General features: G+C 38.2%; 1 protein-coding gene across 3 annotated transcripts in view; it reads right to left on the bottom strand.

Moving 5' to 3' along the window:
- Nucleotides 1-20,587, bottom strand: part of CADM2 (cell adhesion molecule 2) — a 1,303,436-nt gene that overhangs the window by 432,812 nt on the left and 850,037 nt on the right. The gene's annotated exons all lie outside the window — the stretch shown is intronic.

Below are 20,587 nucleotides of genomic sequence, written 5' to 3' on the forward strand. Positions count from 1 at the left end.
TATATATATATATATATATATATATATATATATATATATATATATATATATAATTTTCAGCTTGCTCATCGTTATGTTTATTATTCATACAACTCTTTCTCCCTCCATCCCTCACTGTCAAAACCACTTTTTCACCTTTGGAATGACAAGCAGTGACTGTGACACAGCTGGAAAGGGAACATCTGTTTTTTGCCTTTATGTGTCCTTTGAGTTGCCTTTGGGACTTGTCTACTGATCTTATTGTCTGAAGCTGCACTAAGCTAAAGACGTAAGAAGTAACAAAGTCTACAACCTTCCTCTATGTCTGTCTTTGGCAGTGGGACATTGAGGACAATGAAGTTGTTATATGAATACACATAATAGAAGAATCCGTACTCACATCACAGAAACTATTTATTACCTTATGTGGGACCTCAATATGTGGGTTTCTAAGAAAGAGGGTTTGTCTTAGATCACGTTTCTTCTTTGGGAAAGGCTTTCCTGATCTCACAGGAAGGGTTCTGATCCCTTGGATCTAAATTTATGGCTCTTGCAGAGAGACATAATACAGCCGTGTGCATGACCCCATAGCTGGCTGCAGACCAGTTTCAGGTGAGAATTGTAAAGGCATTCAGGTAGATGTACGTTTTATTTTATAATTTTGTTTTTGTTTTTTGGATATCTTGTAACTTAACCCCTTAATGACCGGTCCTGAAAAGGTCTTAATGACCAGCTACATTTTTCAGTTTATACTTCTCTGCATTTCAGCAGCCATAACTTTTTTATTTTTTGATTGACGTGGCCGTACGAGGCCTTGTTTTATGCGGGAGAAACTATATTATTTTTTTCTTAGTTTGGAGGTAGAAAAAAAATATTTTTACGGTGTGAATATAAGAAAAAGCGATTCTCTGCATTGTTTTCCTTGTTTATTTTTTTGTCCCGTTCACGTTTCACTCTAAATAACCCATTAGATCCTGTATGCTAATACATTATACTGTGTCACTATGACAGAGGCTGCTGTTAGGGCAGCACATAGTGTGCCCGAACAGCAGGCAAACTGAACAGACAGCCCATGGGTCCTTTGTAGGTCCCTAGGGCTGACTGCAGAGGGATTCCCCTGTGCTTGATCATGTCACCAGGTTTCCAGTGATGCGATCAAAGACGGAAGTTCCCTGTGATTATACTGCGGTCGCGGACCGTGGCGATCAAATGGTTAAACAGCTGGGGTCCGAATGTTGTCCGACCCAAGCTGTATTCAGCAGGCTCCTCTAAGATCACACGAGCGCTCATCAGCCTACAGCAATGCCAAAAGACGTTGCCGTAGACTTAGGACATGCACCGCCTGCAGTTAAAAGACGGTGGGCGGTCATTAAGGAGTTAATAAACTCATTTTAATAAATTTCACCTTGTCCCCTCCAAAACACTTGGTAACTAAGGAACTTTTACTTGCATCCACAAAGACAGGCTTTCCTAAGAGCGGCATACTCTTAAAGAAGAATACACAGTTATTGCATTAACTACAGATCTTAACTTTTCTTGAATTGCGTTAAAGGGGTTTTCTAACACATAATAAATACCCATTAAACAAACTTTGTAATATACATACTATTGGAAAGATCTTGATTTCTTCGTATCGCAGCTTCGGTCTTGTGACTCTGGCCCCATCAGAATTCAGGACTTCCGAAAACATCCCATTCATTTTTCGCTCTTCTGAGCTTCCGGACTAAGTCTTATTCCGGCTTAACGTATAATTTTTTTTTAAATGGGCGACAGATGGCCGACGGATGGCATGCATCAAAGTCATCTGCCACATTCATCCAGTAAAAGAAACATGTACTTTATTAACATAGGTGTAAATGGATGGCCAAAGGATGACTGTCTTCTAAGTCATTTGTTGGAGTTATATGTTTTTTTTTTGCTAGATACGGGATATGTCGGGTTTAGATAAACGTTAAGGAAGGAAACTGCAATTGTGTGTAGAAGTGAATGATGCTTTGAAAACAAAATAATAATAATAGTAACAATAAAAATATCTGCATCTAAATGTCCTATCTAACATTTAGAGAACATTCTGCTACTGGAGGTTCCAATTTTTCCACATTCTGTTTTTACAGACCAAAAGCCATGTTTAGTTTCATAAGGGCCGGATGAGAAATCATTGATTTAAATTATTGCTCAGTGTGACTGAAAATGTTTAATTTGGTTAGATTAACATGAGGAAGTTCAGATCCCATAAAATAATCATAGATTTAATCACAGTAAATTAACAATGGTTGCCCCTTGTTTAAAATTGATTATTATGTTTTTTTATGGATTTTGAACACTTCAGTCTTAAATAAGAAAAATAAATCTTGCTGCTTATCATAAAGAAAACTAAGTGAATCGAAATTTGACTTACCTGAGTAGTTGATGAATAATTCTTCCACACTCCAGTAGACATTATCCATCAATACCCATACCCATCTAATTGTAATATTTACTGACTCATAACTACACAACAATGTAAAAAAACAAATAAAATTAGCATTTTTTGTTTTAATTTTGCTACAAATAAGAGGAAACTGAATATTTTAAAGAAATAAAGAAACATGTATCATGTTTAAAGTATTTTAAACACCAGGATTATGCTGTTTTCCATTAGTCATAATTTCTGCATTTTGTCCAAGACTAAAAGCTTTCAAGACTATATTAACTGGTTCAGGACCGGGCTATTTTGAGCCTTAAGGACCAGACACCGTTTAGCCATTTTTAGCACGCGTTAAACGGCTATAACTATTTATTTGTTGGGCTAGTGATGTGATTTTTGCAAAGTTTTTTCCATAGACAATGTAGGTTTTTTGTTTATTTTTTTATCATTTTTATACACATCCATTTTGCTATAGTAGAATTTTCCGGCTTAAAGGTTGAATAAATAGTAAATAAAAAATAAGCATTTTTACTTTTTAGCTATTTTTTCTGGTAATAATATAGTTTTACCCTAAAATAGACCTTTTTTGTTTGTGATCGTCATTATCTACCTTATATTTTGGTATATTACATGTCTATATTAGGGTAATTGGGTCAGGGCTAGCGTTACTACAATCATTGGCGGGGGGACTACATTTTTGGGGGGTTTGTATATTTATGTGTATTTATTATAAAAAAAAAAATTGCACTTGGTCAGAAAAGACCTCTGTGGGACTTTTCTATCTATTTTTTTTTCTTCTTTTAAACCATGTTTCTCTACTGTAACTGGGGCTGCACAGTAGCCCCACTTACAGGGGAGATCAACCCTCTCATAATGATTATTGTCATTAATAGTCACATGATCACCGGGACCAATAGAGGCAGCAGCGCTGCCGCTGCCTTTATTTATATACACAGCGCTGCGTAGAAGAGATCAGAGAAGATAGAAGCAGCGAAATCTGCTTCTATCTTCTCCTCAGGGTTACTGACTGCCGGAGACCCGACATTCAACTAAATAGTCTATGGTCTATGGTTTAAGTACGTCGGGAACCGGTTAAACTAATCAACCACAGTTTTAACTTACCAATCACTTTGATTCTACAGTATGACATTCTATATTAGAGCTCACTCATACAGGGGCTTGGAAGAATTGGTTACATAGTTACATAGTTGATAAGGTTGAAAAAAGACTCAGGTCTATCAAGTCCAACCTATAATCCTACCGTACTAATCCAGAGGTGTAAAGGGTTTGCCAGACACAGGTTCTGTGTCGACGCCCAGGGTTAATCAGCCCTCATCAGCTCCAAGGTCTGCTAGAGTGACGCAATCTGTTACCACTCAGGCTTGCAGGCTGAGGAGAGGGAGAACCTATCACAGCCTGGCCTGACGGCTCTAGCTCCCGCCCTTAGTCTATTTATACCCTCACTTGCAGTATGCTCCTTGCCTGTGATTGTCTGGTTTCCTGACTCTGCTATTCCTGCTATTCACCCGATTGACGGCTGTTACTTTTTGACCCTGACTTGCCTGACCATTCTCCTGCTCTTATTTGCTACTACCTACTCCACTGGTTTGATTCGACTCGTTCACCTCTGCCTGTTGCTCACAGTGTTTCCGTGGGCAACTGCCCCTACCCCCTCCCTTGCTTCTGTGTGCCCTTGTCTTGTGCGGTCTGTCTTGCACTTACTGAGCATAGGGACCGTCACCCAGTTGTACGCCGTCACTTAGGACGGGCCGTGCAAGTAGGCAGGGACTGAGTTGCGGGTAGATTAGGGCTCACCTGTCCGTCTTCCTACCCCGATTCATTACAAGAGGAAGGCAAAACCCCCATGAAGTTTATTCCAGTTGCCTCATTAGGAGGAATATTCCTTCCTGACTCCAATATTGCAGTCAGAATAAATCCCTGGATCAACGTCCCATCTCCAGAATCTAGTACTCAAAACCTGTAATATCATATTTTTCAAGAAATGCATCACGGCCTTTATGAATATTACTTGCTGTAAGGAATTCATGTGAGTAAAGTTCATCAAAAGTACAGAAGTGTTCTTCCTTATCTGTTCTCAGCATATCATGAGATGTGTGGCAAGAGATGACCAGCTTTGAAAAAAAAACAAACACGTAATTTCGCAATACTCTGTCACGAGATGACTATGCTGGACAGTATGTTTCTATGTGTGGCTATTCAGTGGTTGTGTTGTGTATTGCAGCCTGTCAAGAGGTTTTGCTAGCATGTCGCAATATTGTATTGAATTGGTTTCATGAGAATATGGAGTCCTTAACCAAAATCAAACAAAGGTAAGGGTGGACACATTTGTAGGTAGTACTAAGTAGTAAAACAAATAACATCTATCAGTTGAAGTTACCCACAACCTTCTCCGCTTTAGTCCCAACAGAGTTCCTAGGCTTACCAAATCAAGCAATGTCAATGTGTTGCCACAAGTCCAAGGTTTGTGGCATGAACTTAACCCTGTTAATTCCATTGAGAACAATATTAAAGCACAATTCCAGGCAATAACCCAAAATCCGTTTTTTGCTCTCACCCCTTCACCTCTCGAGTTTTAAAATCTGAAGCTTTTTCTCCGACTCAGTACCTAATCGAGTGGCGATCTAGTTGGCTGTAGCACATTGTTTAATGCGCCTTGTTCCATACTTTTTGCATTGTGTGTCATACATATACTCTTACTTTTCATCTGGATATAATAAGGAGATACTTGATATAAGTTAATATTCACTTCAAAGTAGCAAAAAGTTGGACACATGGGGATCAAATTTATTCTAGTTGCAGCATATGGCACAAGAGAAATACAGTATATAGGTGTGAGATAGCACAAAACAGCAGAGTATAACGTAGAATACAATATGTATAATGGTAATTTAGGTTATATTATTGACATTAGTTGAACCTTTATAGCAACTGTTAAGACGGCATCTCTCATATCTATCACCTTTTTATGTCTTCATTTCCTTGGTATGCTCCCAGTTATTTCTCACATTCTAGTTTCTTTATTTTTCCATATGCTATGCACTAATACAATAAGTCTCATCCAGGGTAAACTAAAAGTGATACAAGTCCTAGAAGGAAGAGTGAACAGCATTCATTAACACTCCCTTCTCTACTTTTTTGCTTGAATAAGTTCTTTCATCTTGAGTGAATGCCGCATACATCTGTTATGCTATGGAGACTCAATTACTATCTATCGTTTCTATCGTCTCATTTTCAGAAAATATATCTGGAAGGGCAAACATAATGAAATTCATAAAAATGTATTCTGAGTTTAATAATTAAATATGCAATTTCCCAAAACTACAGTGATAATGGCTAAAGAAATAGTGACAAGTGCAGCTAACGCAACGCCAAGGGTAACTGCTACCAGTATCATTGCCATTCTGCTCACTGACATCTTTGCATTCCAGTCAACTGGGTGTGTTCTCTGTAATGCAAAAAGCTCTCCGTATGTTTCGTGCATATCCCAACTGCTACATAAATGAGGTAAATACTAATTACAAGATACAGCTGTTCAAACACAGGAGGGCAATTATAACATCCCAAAATGTTGTTTCAGCTCCAAAACTATTTCAGTAATCACTACTTACTTGACTGACTATGTGTTTTGTACATAGATAGCTGTAAAACATTAAAAATGAAGGAAGGTGTCATATCATCCAGGCTAATTGAAAGTGAAGAGATGGAAAAATCCAATTAGCATTTTGAACTTGTTTTGTCTTTGTCAATTATTTTAATTGTAGTTTTGAAACATGGGTGGAATCCTTATCTGTTCTCTAGGCAAAAGAGCATGTTGTAGTGAACATCTAGTGGTTCAAATTCCCGTATTTGACCTTTACTGTTAAAATGTTGGAAATGTTCCCCAAGCTAGTAATAGAATTTTTCATCATCATAATTAATTATGATGGGACGAATTGTCAATATATGTAAATTGGACCAAATATTCACCAGGACTTTTTAGCTTTTTAATTAGAAATATATTTAGTTACAATCCTTTATTGAAAGACTAGTAAAACGTTGATGCTATATAGACAAATTAAAGCCAAGAAGAATAGTTTTCACCATTGACTAATACATACAATTCCATACAGTACTTGAAAAATAATAAAGAAAACTTTGCTAAATAACGCTTTTCACATGTTGGGTGCATAAGCTTTATGTGTGCTTTATGAATTTACAAAATTACCATATACATCAGAAAGATCATTTCTGCCCACTATTCAATGTGTTAAATTAAATATTTAATAAATACTTTTTAGTAAATCCAGTGGTGGCATTTTAGAATGTTTTCTTTGGTTGGTAAAGGGCATTTATAGACAGTTTTTGAAAGTTTTTGCTATCTGCTACTAGTGTTTGAGATATTCTCAGGAAATAGGGGACCCACAAACAGCTACAAGTTGGCTGTCAAGTACTGAACAGTGCTCAATAGTACTACTAAGGATTAAAGCACAAACAAAAGGGGCTATTGTCCCAAGGTCTTCAACATTTAAGAACCTTCACCACCCCGTCCTCATCACACATAACCCATTGACATCTTAATACCTGGTTGTTCATCTTGACCCTTTGTCATGGCCCCAGCTATGATATTACAGTATTATGTGTGCACTCTATGAAGATATTATTTAGGCACCATATTGTGTTCTAATTGTGGCATTATTAGAGACAAAAGCGAACAGGCTTTCACACACTTTTTACCCAGGGGCCTCAAACGATTTTGATCCATCCTTAACTATCACTGAACTGTTCTCAAGTCCTTGCTTGGTTATCTTCTCACTGGGTAAAATTTTGAGTTACATGAAGTGGCATATGGACATGCGTTCTTCAACATGCCACTGGTTTAAATACATGAATAAAAAAAGTTGTTGTACAGTGCAACCAATCAGTAGTTTGAAGGATTTTTTTTTACCCTCCATATTTCGACTTGGGACAGGACTACTCCATGCCTCCATTTAGCTTTTTTTAATTCAAACAAATGTTGAAAATAGCGCAGTATACCTTAGAATAGATTTAATATCCTGTCATTCTATGATTATCTATCTCAATAGATAAAAAGTATGAATGCTTCCTACATTGGTTCATTCTGTTAGAAATGAGCTAAAAAATTCTACTGAAATTTTGACTGTTCACTGTATGCCAATAACATGATGTTACAAATTTACAGAGTTGAAATGTCAAAAAGGACTAAATTAGAGCTTATGATTCCAAAACCATTTATTTATTTTCATCTCATTCCCGTCAATATATCACGCTTGAATAACATTCTACTAGAAACATCTTATTCTTTAACTGGCACAAATGGAGCTCATTCTCATCACAGTGATTTTGAAAATAACTTTGGTTACCATCCAATAAATATCCTGACATTGCATTTTTTCAATACTGTTCACATCTTTAAAAGTGCAAAGATTTCCCCTCCCCCGTCATTTAAACTGCATAAACTATAATTTCAGCAAAATCAAGCAAAGGCCTAATCAAGCTTTAATTTCCTAATTACTTCTAAATTTGATTAGATCTGGCAGCTAATCATCTCTGGAAATTTAAAGTCAATCTTCCACTCACATTTGCAAATCAGGGACTCTTTGAATAAATGGGAAATATTGGAAATAACTCTCATTTAACAAGGAAATATGAACAATTTTTATAGTTATTTCTTTTATCACAAATCGGCAGATGTAAATTGATTGAAATATAATTCTGTGCACATTTCAGATTCTGTTAGGAAGAAGCCATTTCATAAAATGTTAAAAGCAGTTTGCATTAGAACCAAAGGCAGGCATATGCTACACTGCACAAATACAATATAACTCAGAAGGACAATGAAAGTCAATTGTTGAGTGCACAATGCATGTAGGTAAACACCACTGAAACTTTGCTTTGTCTGTGTGTCTAAATATCTTCCGTTCTGTAACCCACCCACCCCAAAAAAAAAAAAAAAGAACATTACATTCTAGGCCAAAGTTATAATACCCCAACAGATTGTAATATTTAGTTTTCATGGTTGACAATATTAAGAGCATTTTTACATTCTGGCTGCATCCATTTCAATATCAGGACATTTTCCTGGTAATAAAGCACTAGTAGGGCAAGCCTTAGCAGGTCTCTATAAACTGGTTATTTACAAAAACAATTTTTTTTTGTGTTGGTTACCAGGTATCTTCTTGCTGGTTAAAAAAAACAAGAAAGTGGTTGGTGGTTGTCTACTTTGGACAATCTGTTTTTGCTAGACAGTCCCTCGATGATTATCGAATTACAGGAAGTTCCTACAGGGACCATCAACAATCAGCTGTTATAGCTGTTTGAAAAGTAACATTTCCTGCAGGTGAAATGAAGCATTACATCGTCTATATTAAAATCAATGTAGTATCCACATAATGCACAGATGTGTTGGGTCATACAAAGCTCTATATAGCCACTCTTCAATCTGGCTAATATTTAAGGATTCTATACAGGAAACCTAACCCCTTCCTGACATTTGACATATCCATAGGCCAAAGTCGGGCAGGGGAAGTATGGAGCGGGCTCGTTTAACTCGTTAAATGCTGCGGTCAATAGCAACCGCAGCATTTAAATCGTTAGAAAGAGGGGGGCGACCCACTCTAACAGCTCATCGCGCCCCCTGCAATGCAATCGCGGGGGGGGGGGGGGGTGATGGTTGCTATGGCTGCCTGGGGGCCTAATGAAGTCCCCCAGGTCTGCCATCTTTGTTCTCCTATTAAGCCTTGCCTCCGGCAGGGCTTAATAGTTGCCTGTCAGAATCATGATATACTGTAATACATTGGTATTGCAGTATATCGTGCAAGCGATCTAACGATCGCTAGTCGAAGTCCCCTAGGGGGACTAATAAAAAAAGTTAAAATTAGTTAAATAAAGTTTTTTGTTTGTGTAAATAAAAATAAAAAAATATTAAAAGTTAAAAAAAACTCACCTTTTCCCATTTCCCCCCTAGAGCATAGTAAAAAAAAAAAAAAATAAACATACTTGGTATCGCCGCATCCGTAAAAGTCTGAACTATTACAGTATATCATTATTTAACCCGCACGGGGAAAGCCGTAAAAAAAAATTGTAAACGTCTGAATCTCTATTTTTTGGTCACCTAATCTCCCACAAAAAATGAAATAAAAAGTAATCAAACCGTTGCATGTACACCAAAACTACAGCTTATCCCGCAAAAAATAAGCCCTCATACCACTTAATCGACAGAAAAATAAAAAAGTTATGGCTCGTATTGACCCACAGAATAAAGTTAACATGTTGTTTTAATTGCACAGTGAATTCCGTAAAAATGTTGCGCAAAAAAACATGGAGGAATCTCAGTTGTTTTCATTTTTTACCCCACACATAATTTTTTTCCAGTTTCCTAGTACATTAGATGGAAAAATAAATGGTGCTACAAAAAACTTCAACTCGTCCCGCAAAACTCAAGCCCTCATAGTACTATATCGACGGAAAAATAAAGATGTTATGGCTTTTGGAAGGTGGGGAGGAAAAAACGAAAATGAAAATCTGAAAAAGGGCTGCGGCGGGAAGGGGTTAAAGACTATGCAAACCTTTGATGTATTTTTTTTTGTATGTATTTTGTAAAATTTTACTTATTTCTAATATATTGTTATATAAAAAATTGTTTTGTTTTAGAGATGAAGCTTCTATGTATCCACTATACATAGAAACTGCATATCGTCAGATGAATCCGTCAGTGTGCTGGACAGAGGGCTTGGCTAAGAGCATCTCCTATGTGCCTCTAACAGCTTATCTAACCCACATACTGATTAAATCTAAGATTATCTCAGTTAGATTATTGGAACCTCATTTGCAAATCGTACACCAGAGCGAATGGCACTGATATCTAAGGAACGGTGGGGTCTAGAAGAAATAAAAAAAAGCGCCAGAATCTGTGGGGCGACGACAATCTAACTGAGATGTCAGCTGCAGTTTTTTGGAAAGATGACATGTCCTCTTGAACTTAAATAAAATTGAAAAGGTTTCAAACATTGGGAAAAATGAAAACAATAGTGAAAAATACATAATAGCAAGATACACACATAGACTCACCACATCAATTTAAAGGAGTCTAGGTTTAATTTTTCTGGTTTCGTTTGGAAAATAAAGGGATGAACTGTAATAGGCTGCAATTGACAATAAAATGTCTTTCTTCTTTGAGACAGTTTTGATACACAAGACCCATAATGATATCTATTTCTATTATTCGGGCTCTCAATAAATACATTTATTTAATCCCTCAGATTATCTGCTTTATAGATTGCATTTTAGTTTTTCAAATCCACTATACACATACAATATCTTCACTATAAAGTGTGATAATAAAAAATGTCTGTAATATGTTTCCACGTCATGGCTTAACATTACTTATGGTAAATAACCCTATTTTCAAACCATTCTCCAAAATTCGGATCTTGACCCTAATGAATCAATTCTACATTCTCTATATCTTTTAATATATACACAAATTAAACTTCTACAACCGCGATAAAATTATAGGATAGTAACATTAAATACAAACATTAAATACAATAACTTGGGGCACAGATCTATTACATAGACAAATGACAGCAAGGGTGAAATTTTTCATTTTTAGTCAAGTTATGGTCTGCTGATAACCTAATGATGAACCAAGGGAGTATGCTTATCGGAGGTAGACGAATAAAAGGTCATTACCAGTGTAACAGCAGCTCTTAAGGGATTATCAAACGGACTTAAAACCCAAAATAAGTTCACCATGTTTAGACAATAATATATATTATATATATATATGGCTCCTATATTATCATCTACAAGTTTTGTTCCTTCACAATTTTTATGTCTTTGTGATAAACTGAGACAAGAACTTATAGAACTGTTATTGCACAGGCTATTGAAGCTATATCGGCTATGTGCTTATTCAGTTATTTTATTATTATTCTTAATATGCAACTAGACATATACTGTATACACATTTCTTCATTCATTATTTGATCATTTTTTTAATTTACAAATATCTTTCAAAAGACAATAATCCCAAAACTTTAACTGCTTCTTGGAGGTAAGGTTTCATTTTAGTTGGTTCTGCCACTTAAACTTTGACTTTAGGATTAGTTTTTGCAATGATGGGAGATACCGAGCATGAGTATTGGCTTGGAGCACATATGCGCATCACACACACTTGTTGATAATAATTTATTTTACTTATTTGTTCAACAACGTATACTAATTAAGGTTGGGTAGTCTTGAAACTTCCAGAATCTGGGGATTTGCAATGGGTTGTGTATGGGGAAACGAGAAACTGTCAGGATAATAAGAAACATTGCATAGACAAAGATAGCAGAGCTCACCTGGAACGGCAAGTGTCCAGGGCCCCTGCGCTACTCTCATCGGAATTTGTGGGAGTTATACAAGCGGGCTCTCTTCAGATAAGCCAGGCGAATGCTCAGCTGCTTTTATGTTTTGTCTGTTTACTTACTTATTTGTATCTTCTGATCTTTTCTGTATATGTATCTTTTGCACTTAAGTAAACTATATGTATTCACTTAGGGATTGTGTGTGGACCTGTTTATTTACGTAATAATCCTTTTTAAAACAGATCGGCAAAACCAAACTGACTGAGATTGGATATTGCAAGTCAAAGAAAGCTTCTATAAGCTACATAAACGGGTAAATTGCCAATATAAATGTTACCGATCTGATATATACAGTGCCTTGCAAATGTTTTTCCTGTTTTGTTGAATTACAACCTGGAATTAAAATGGATTTTAAATTTAATTTTATGTAATGGACCTGATAAAATAGTCGAAATTGTTACAGTAAAATTTAAAAAAAGACCTTGTTTAATAAAACCCCCCAAAAAAAACCTGTTAAGCGATCAGTGCTATGAAACCCCTTAAAGTCAAACCAATTAACTTCAGAAGTCTAATTTAGTTTAAAAAGCTTCCCCTGTGTTCCAAAGTGGCCCATGATCTGCCACATGATGTCAGTTTAACCTCTTCATGCACCAGGATGTGCTGGTACGTCCTGGTGCGGGGATTGAAGTATGGAGCGGGCTCACGTGCTGAGCCCGCGCCATACGCTGCGGGTGTCAGCTATGTGTTACAGCTGACCCTTCACACTAATAGCCAGGAATAGAGACCGCTCTTATCCTGGCTGTTTAACCACTTAGATGCCGCGGTCAATATCCGTCGCCACCCCTCAACGCCATCCCTTTTGGGGTGTGAAATAAGTTGCATCAAGCACTTGCACCACACACAAACATCAAAAGAGTTTCTACATTTTACCATCTCACTCCTAGCCATACCCTATAATTTAGTGTATAATCCGCTGACCACTTCATTACATGCTACAGTCATATTGATAAGAATTATAACTAGAGAGGAATGTCTAATACATTTCTGATGGATGCAAAAAATTTCTGTCAGTCAGAAAAGACACTTTCATCCACTGATGGAGTCCATAAACAATTTTTTTTTTTAAGTGGAACTAGTTGGAAAAGAAGGGAATTGCAATTATTGATTAGAATCACTGCAAAATTAAAGGGTTTTAACACTTTTTTTTAAAATGCAGCAAAAATGTGATTTGACCGCAATGTGTAAACACAGCCTTAAGGCTAGATTCATACAAGTGTATGTAACCTCAGAAGTGAAAAACAACAGTTTTTTATGTCCGAGGTGCATCCGTGCTGCACCCCTGCTGAATGAGTTATCACGCATCCCCGTAGACTAGAGTCTATAGAGGGATGCGTGAAGCACAAAAAAATAGGACATGTCCCATTTTCAATGGACTCTTCACACAGTCCATTGAAACAACGGCCGTGTGAACGGCCCTATTGAATTACATAGGTCCATGTAATGGCTGTTGATTCAACGGCCGTCACACGGACGTATTAAATGTTCATGTGAATAAGGCCTTAGAGTTTGTATAGGGGGATAAAAAATGATGTACCTATAGAGTATGAAGTAACCGCTTTACCCTTACAAAGTCAACAGATATACTCCATGTTTTGAACCTAAAAAACAGGAATGTCGCTATTTATTATAAGTGAGAAAATGTTTTATTAAAGTTTATATTAGGCCATGAATATCTGGCTTGTTGTCTTGGCTTATTTTACTCAGTTGACATTTGTCTGCCATGACAATTTCTCCCAAAAACCTATTGCTGATGTGAAAATTCCGCTGTAAAAAACAGCAGGTTAAACAAAAAATAAATAAAAAAATGCATCACTCTGATGTCTTGAGGCCTGGCCTCCTGGGATATTTCATCCCATGTGACCGTGGCAGCCTATTATTGGCTGCAGCAGTCACATGGAATTAAACCTAATTCCAAGAAGCTGGCCTGGACAGAAAAGCAACTGGGTAAGTATCGTTTTGTTTTTTCTGACTTGTGATTTTTGCAGCGGAATCACAGCTTTTCTGCCGCAAAAATCACAACATTTGCGATTTGTTGCAGGTTTTACCTCCTCAATAATTTAAATGGGGATAACCCGCAACAGAAAAGCAGGTAATAAAAAAACCACACTACAGTTTCATTTCTGAAAAAAAAATTGGGCTGATTTTTTACGCAGCGTGTGGATGAGATTTGTTAAAATCTCATCCATTCTACTTGTACTGTGTTGAGATGCTGTGTGTATTCCACAATGAAATATGATGCAGAAAATCCATAGTATTTAGGTTTACGCTAGGTGTGAACATACCCTTAGTATTTACGTCAGGTTTGTGTTAAGTACGTCAAGAGCTAGAGGGGGTTGGTCACCAAGATAGGCCTCTTTAGGCTAAGACATGAATAAGATGATAAGTTGATCATTACATGGCCCCCTGACATGCCAAATAGAGGACAAAATGAATCACACTATATGCAAATGTGGGTTTTCACCCTTCAGCGATCACTTCTTGTTAGTAAAAAGTGTCAATGGGTCTCACATAACACATTCAGACATATTCAAAGCATTTTCTGCTACTAATAAGTCTAAAAAGCAGGGGGCATTTCAGCTCCTCCATCCATGTCCTGAAGTATCTATCTGGTAATAGATTTTCTTCATCTGTATGTAATCTTCAAACCTGGATCTGGAATTTTTTATATCGAATGGAAGAACTTGGATAACTTAACAACATGGAGTCTCAGCAAACTTATTTGTGTCAAGTATGACAATTGTACAATAAGGATAGTTATGCTGGCAATAGCAGCAAAATAATTGGAGGATTGTATTATGTATGTAAACGCAACAAATAAAAGAAAACATCCGTGCTTTTTGTTTCATTCGTTCTTTTTGTTTTTCATTATAACCATTTTATATCACAACTAGTAAATGGTCATCAGTCGTTACATATACAAATAACTTTACTTTGGGAATGTGTTGCATATAAGGAACCCATTTAGTTCAGCTAAGTTAAGCCATACACTATATATATTTTGGACAAGATAGGCTGATTTCCAACCATTTTCTGCCAAATGTCATGGCCTTTTCGTCACAAGGTCAAGCCAGACAGATTCTGACTGAATATCTGTGAAAAAGTTTATCTGCCCTGTTGGATAACTTTGGTCATTGTCAGGTGCAGTCTTTAGAAAGTTGTAAAATAGAGTAACCCGCGCTGGAAGTGTTATTATTTTAAGTACTAACATTTCTGGGTTGGCAGCAGGTCTTGACAATCTGGTCTAGTCTGAACTTGCCTTGGTATATAGAGAAATAAAAAAGGGGGAAAGACCCGCGCCTGATAGTATAGTAGTTATATGCAATTAGCCAGATAGAAAGTCAGCACTTAGTACTTACACAATCCCATAAGGGAAAAACAGGTTGTGTGGTTTCGTTCTCCTGGACCTCGCTGTTTTAACATCTCCTCTGAGTGTGGTGGAGATAGTAGGAAATCCCAAGTCTCTACACTACCATATGGGAGAAAAACAGCTTGTTTGGTTCTCCTGGACCTCACTGGTTCACCTTCTCCTCTGGGTGTGGTGGAGATTACCAGAAATAAATCCAAAGTTTCTCCATAGTAAATGAAAACGTTTTTATGTTTTTTTAGAGATATTAAAAAGATATAAAAGATATAGGGAGTTACAGTGGCGGTATCTACAGGAAGGTATGGGGGCAGTTCAATCTACAAGGGGGCTGTGTGGTACTACCTACAAGGGGGTTGTGTGGCACCACCTACAAGGGGGCTGTGAGGCACTACCTACAAGGGGGCTGTGTGGCACTACCTACAAGGGGACTATATGGCACTACCTACAAGGGGGCTTTGTGGTACTACCTACAAGGGGCTGTGTGGCACTATCTAGAGGGCTGTGTGGCACTATCTACAAGAGGCATTTGTGAGTGGTGGGCTGATGGTCATTTTAGTGAGAGTGGCGGGCTGATGGTCATATTACTGTGAGTGGGGGCTGATTTTTTTTATGGCGTGCCTCGAATACGAAAAGGTTGGGAAACTCTGTACCAGGCTACAGGATCACGCCGGCCTACGCAAGGATCACGTCGTCTGCGTTATGGAGCAGCTCAGTTCCTCGTGGGAACGGGGCCTAGGTAAATAAAAAAAAAATTGTTCGGGGGCACTGTTTACAAGGGGGATGTGGGGGGCTGTATGGCACTTTCTACATGGGGAGGTGGGGGCTGTATGGCACTGTCTACAATGAGGAGGTGGGGGATTATAGCACTGTCTACAGGGAGGCTCTATGGCACAATCTACGGCGGGACACTATCTACAAGGGGGGCTGTGTGTGGCAGCCGGGGGAGGGGGGCACTATACTGTGTGGAGGCCACTAAGGGGATACTATACTGTGATGTGGTATTACAGGGGGTAATATACTGGGTGTGGCATTTAGGGGGCATAATACTGTATGGGCACAAATAGAGGACAACATACTTTGTCCTTGAAGGGATTATAATATATTATATTATTAAATATTATTATTATACTGTATGGGGCACTAAAGGGGCATTATACTGTGTGGGGGCACTATATAGGGCTTTATACTTTTCATGTGGAATTTTTTTTCTGATGGGTTGGGGCGCTGAAAGATAATTTTGCACGGTGCGCCATCTATCCTAAGGCCGGCCCTGGATGAATGCCACTCATAGACTGATCATAAAAGGTTCTTCAGGGTGCCTTGGTGGACCTGAACCCTACATTCTCAATATGATTGCATATAAGTGACAAGATATGTTTGTGACAAAATAACGACATTACATCTATAGAAGATCCTTCTATCTTGTACTCAGGTTTATTCTTTATACCCCATTCCAACACAAGTTCCACGGTTGTGAATCTTCTAGTATCTAATTCTCACCCTTTCCTAATTAGTGAAATGTAATAACATCTACTATATAAAGAACATGTCACTTAAGAGAAATGCAAAGTACAAGGTAAAACCTCTATATACAAAATATAATTATAATGCTTGAAAGCATTGGAAGTGCTTTATGTTGTGATTACAGCTCTTACAAAGCACTTGCAATATACAGAAGTTTGCAATTTACTGCTTGTATTAATATAAAACAGACCAACATCACAGTTCAAGGCACAAGATAAGACTTGCAGAGCTAATAGAAGAATTTCATCTGAAGCTCAGTGGTTTAATATGACTTAATTATTCCCTATAGCATCATTAAAAGTATAAAGCAGAAAACAAGTGCACCTACTTATATTCAAGGCTCCAACTGCTGATGCAGTAACTTTATTGTAAGTCTCATGTTCAGGTGTGGTTGATGAGTGTCAAGTAGCTCATTATGGGTATCGCAGTTCTGAATTATTACCAAATAACGCTCTCTCTTTAAGGGTATGTTCACACGGCAGCGTCCGTTACGGCTGAAATTACGGTGCTGTTTTCAGGAGAAAACAGCACCGTAATTTCAGCCGTAATGGCATGTGCAGGCGTCTTTTGCTGCGTCCATTACGGATGTAATTGCTGAAAATGGCTCCATTTACGTCTGAAGAAGTGACAGGCACTTCTTTGACGCGGGCGTCTTTTTACACGCCGCCTTTAGACAGCGGCGCGTAAAACAAATGACCGTCGGCACAGAACATCGTTAGACCCATTCAAATGAATGGGCAGATGTTTGCCGACGCTTTTGAGCCGCATTTTCGGACGTAATTCGGGGCTAAAACGCTCGAATTACGTCCGTAAATAGTGCGTGTGAACCCAGCCTTACACTATATAGAGAGTTGCCACAGACCTGAGTTTGTCATTTGGCACAGCTCTATATAATATGTTTGGTTTTTCCATAGGAATACATTGGACTGAATTGATTTAACTTAATGAGTTATCACAGTGCATAGAAGGAACCATTCAATCAAAATCTCACGTCTGTTACATCTGTATTGAGTGTTTATGTGCTGGACTAATATTATTATTGTATGCATCTTGTTTAGGCATGACCCAGCATGTTCGTAAACCTGATATTCTTGGAATCCAATTATTCCACAAATGTAGTGAGAGGAAGAAAAAAAATAAAACAAAAAATAAATAAATTAGATAGATGATAGATAGATAGATAGATAGATAGATAGATAGATAGATAGATAGATAGATAGACATCCATAGATATAGCCAAAAGTATGTGGACATCCTTCCTAATTATTGAGTTCAGATGTTTTAGCCAAACCCATTGCAAACAGGAGAATACAATCAAACACACAGCCATGCAATTTCCATGGACAAATTATCAGTAGCATTGAAAAGCTCATGGACCTAAAACGAGGCATGTCATGGGATATCACTTTTGCCATGGGCTGGTTAAAATAACTACGGATATGTTGATATGATCTTCTGATCACAAGCACTAACTGACGTGCATACCTGGGGGCCTTTGTCAGGGCCCTGGCTGCCATGGTAGCCCATGGGCAGTGTCCCCTGCTATCGAATCACAAGTGTGCAGATGGGGTGACAAAGAGAGCTCTCTCCCTCTGTTAAAAACCTTAGATGTCGCGGTCACTATTGACCGCTGTATCTAAGGGGTTAAACTGCCGGAATTGGAGTGCTCTTCAATTCTTGCAGTTGCGGTAGGAGCCTAGCTGTGTATAACAACTGTGCACCTGCTGCTGATCCTGTGGGTACAGTGGCAGTACTCAGGAGATCCGAGTGACGGATATATCAATAACGATGCGGGAACTAGCACCCGCTTGTGACAAAGATATGCGTTGCTTGGCGTTAAGAGGTTAAGTAATTTAACTGCAAATTATACATAATATAAATACATCAAAATGTTTATTTTTAAAAGTTTGCACAGCAATTCACTTGTTAGAGAAGCAGTTTGTGCTCCAGAGCTGCCCTTTCTACTGCAAATGATGAAAGGATGTTGTAAACATAGATGATTCCAACCCCCTCTCTTTTTACTTCCACACTTTTTCTTCTTTATATAGTATTTTGGTCAGTATTTTGCATCAGTATTTGTAAGCCAAAACTAGGAGCGAAAACTACACAGAGAAAAAATATAATGGAAAGATTTGCATCTCTTCTGCATTTTGAATCCACTCCCGGCTTTGGCTTACAAATACAGATACAAAATACTAAACAAAATAATACCATGTGAAAGAGACCCAAGGCCACATTCACACAGCAGTATTCTGGTCAGTATTTGTAAGCCAAAGCCAGGAGTGGAACATACAGTGAAGGAAATAAGTATTTGATCCCTTTGGCAAACAAGACTTAATACTTGGTGGCAAAAGCCTTGTTGGCAAGCACAGCAGTCAGACGTTTTTTTGTAGTTGATGATGAGGTTTGCACACATGTTAGATGGAATTTTGGCCCACTCCTCTTTGCAGATCATCTGTAAATCATTAAGATTTCGAGGCTGTCGCTTGGCAACTCGGATCTTCAGCTCCCTCCATAAGTTTTCGATGGGATTAAGGTCTGGAGACTGGCTAGGCCACTCCATGACCTTAATGTGCTTCTTTTTGAGCCACTCCTTTCTTGCCTTGGCTGTATGTTTCGGGTCATTGTCGTGCTGGAAGACCCAGCCACGAGCCATTTTTAATGTCCTGGTGGAGGGAAGGAGGTTGTCACTCAGGATTTGACGGTACATGGCTCCATCCATTCTCCCATTGATGCGGTGAAGTAGTCCTGTGCCCTTAGCAGAGAAACACCCCCAAAACATAATGTTTCCACCTCCATGCTTGACAGTGGGGACGGTGTTCTTTGGGTCATAGGCAGCATTTCTCTTCCTCCAAACACAGCGAGTTGAGTTAATGCCAAAGAGCTCAATTTTAGTCTCATCTGACCACAGCACCTTCTCCCAATCACTCTCAGAATCATCCAGATGTTCATTTGCAAACTTCAGATGGGCCTGTACATGTGCCTTCTTGAGCAGGGGGACCTTGCGGGCACTGCAGGATTTTAATCCATTACGACGTAATGTGTTACCAATGGTTTTCTTGGTGACTGTGGTCCCAGCTGCCTTGAGATCATTAACAAGTTTCCCCCGTGTAGTTTTTGGCTGAGCTCTCACCTTCCTCAGGATCAAGGATACCCCACGAGGTGAGATTTTGCATGGAGCCCCAGATCGATGTCGATTGACAGTCATTTTGTATGACTTCCATTTTCTTACTATTGCACCAACAGTTGTCTCCTTCTCACCCAGCGTCTTACTTATGGTTTTGTAGCCCATTTCAGCCTTGTGCAGGTCTATGATCTTGTCCCTGACATCCTTAGAAAGCTCTTTGGTCTTGCCCATGTTGTAGAGGTTAGAGTCAGACTGATTAATTGAGTCTGTGGACAGGAGTCTTTTATACAGATGACCATGTAAGACAGCTGTCTTTAATGCAGGCACCAAGTTGATTTGGAGCGTGTAACTGGTCTGGAGGAGGCTGAACTCTTAATGGTTGGTAGGGGATCAAATACTTATTTCTCTGTGCACAATGCAAATAAATATACATAATTTTGACTATGTGATTTTCATTTTTTTTTTTTATATATAATCTATCTCTCACTGGTAAAATTAACCTAGCCTAAAAATTCTAGACTGTTCATGACTTTGACAGTGGGCAAACTTACAAAATCAGCAAGGGATCAAATACTTATTTCCTTCACTGTAACAGAGAAAAAGTATAATGGAAATAATTGCAACTCTTCCATGTTTTAGAACCCCTACTGGTTTGGACTTCCAAATACTGATGCAAAAAACACTGACCAAAATACTGTCATGTGAAAGTGGCCTAAAGGCCATTTTACACGGGTGAATTATGGGGCAAATGAGCG

This window comes from Rhinoderma darwinii, chromosome 2 (genome assembly GCF_050947455.1).
Source record: "Rhinoderma darwinii isolate aRhiDar2 chromosome 2, aRhiDar2.hap1, whole genome shotgun sequence".
NCBI lineage: Eukaryota > Metazoa > Chordata > Amphibia > Anura > Rhinodermatidae > Rhinoderma > Rhinoderma darwinii.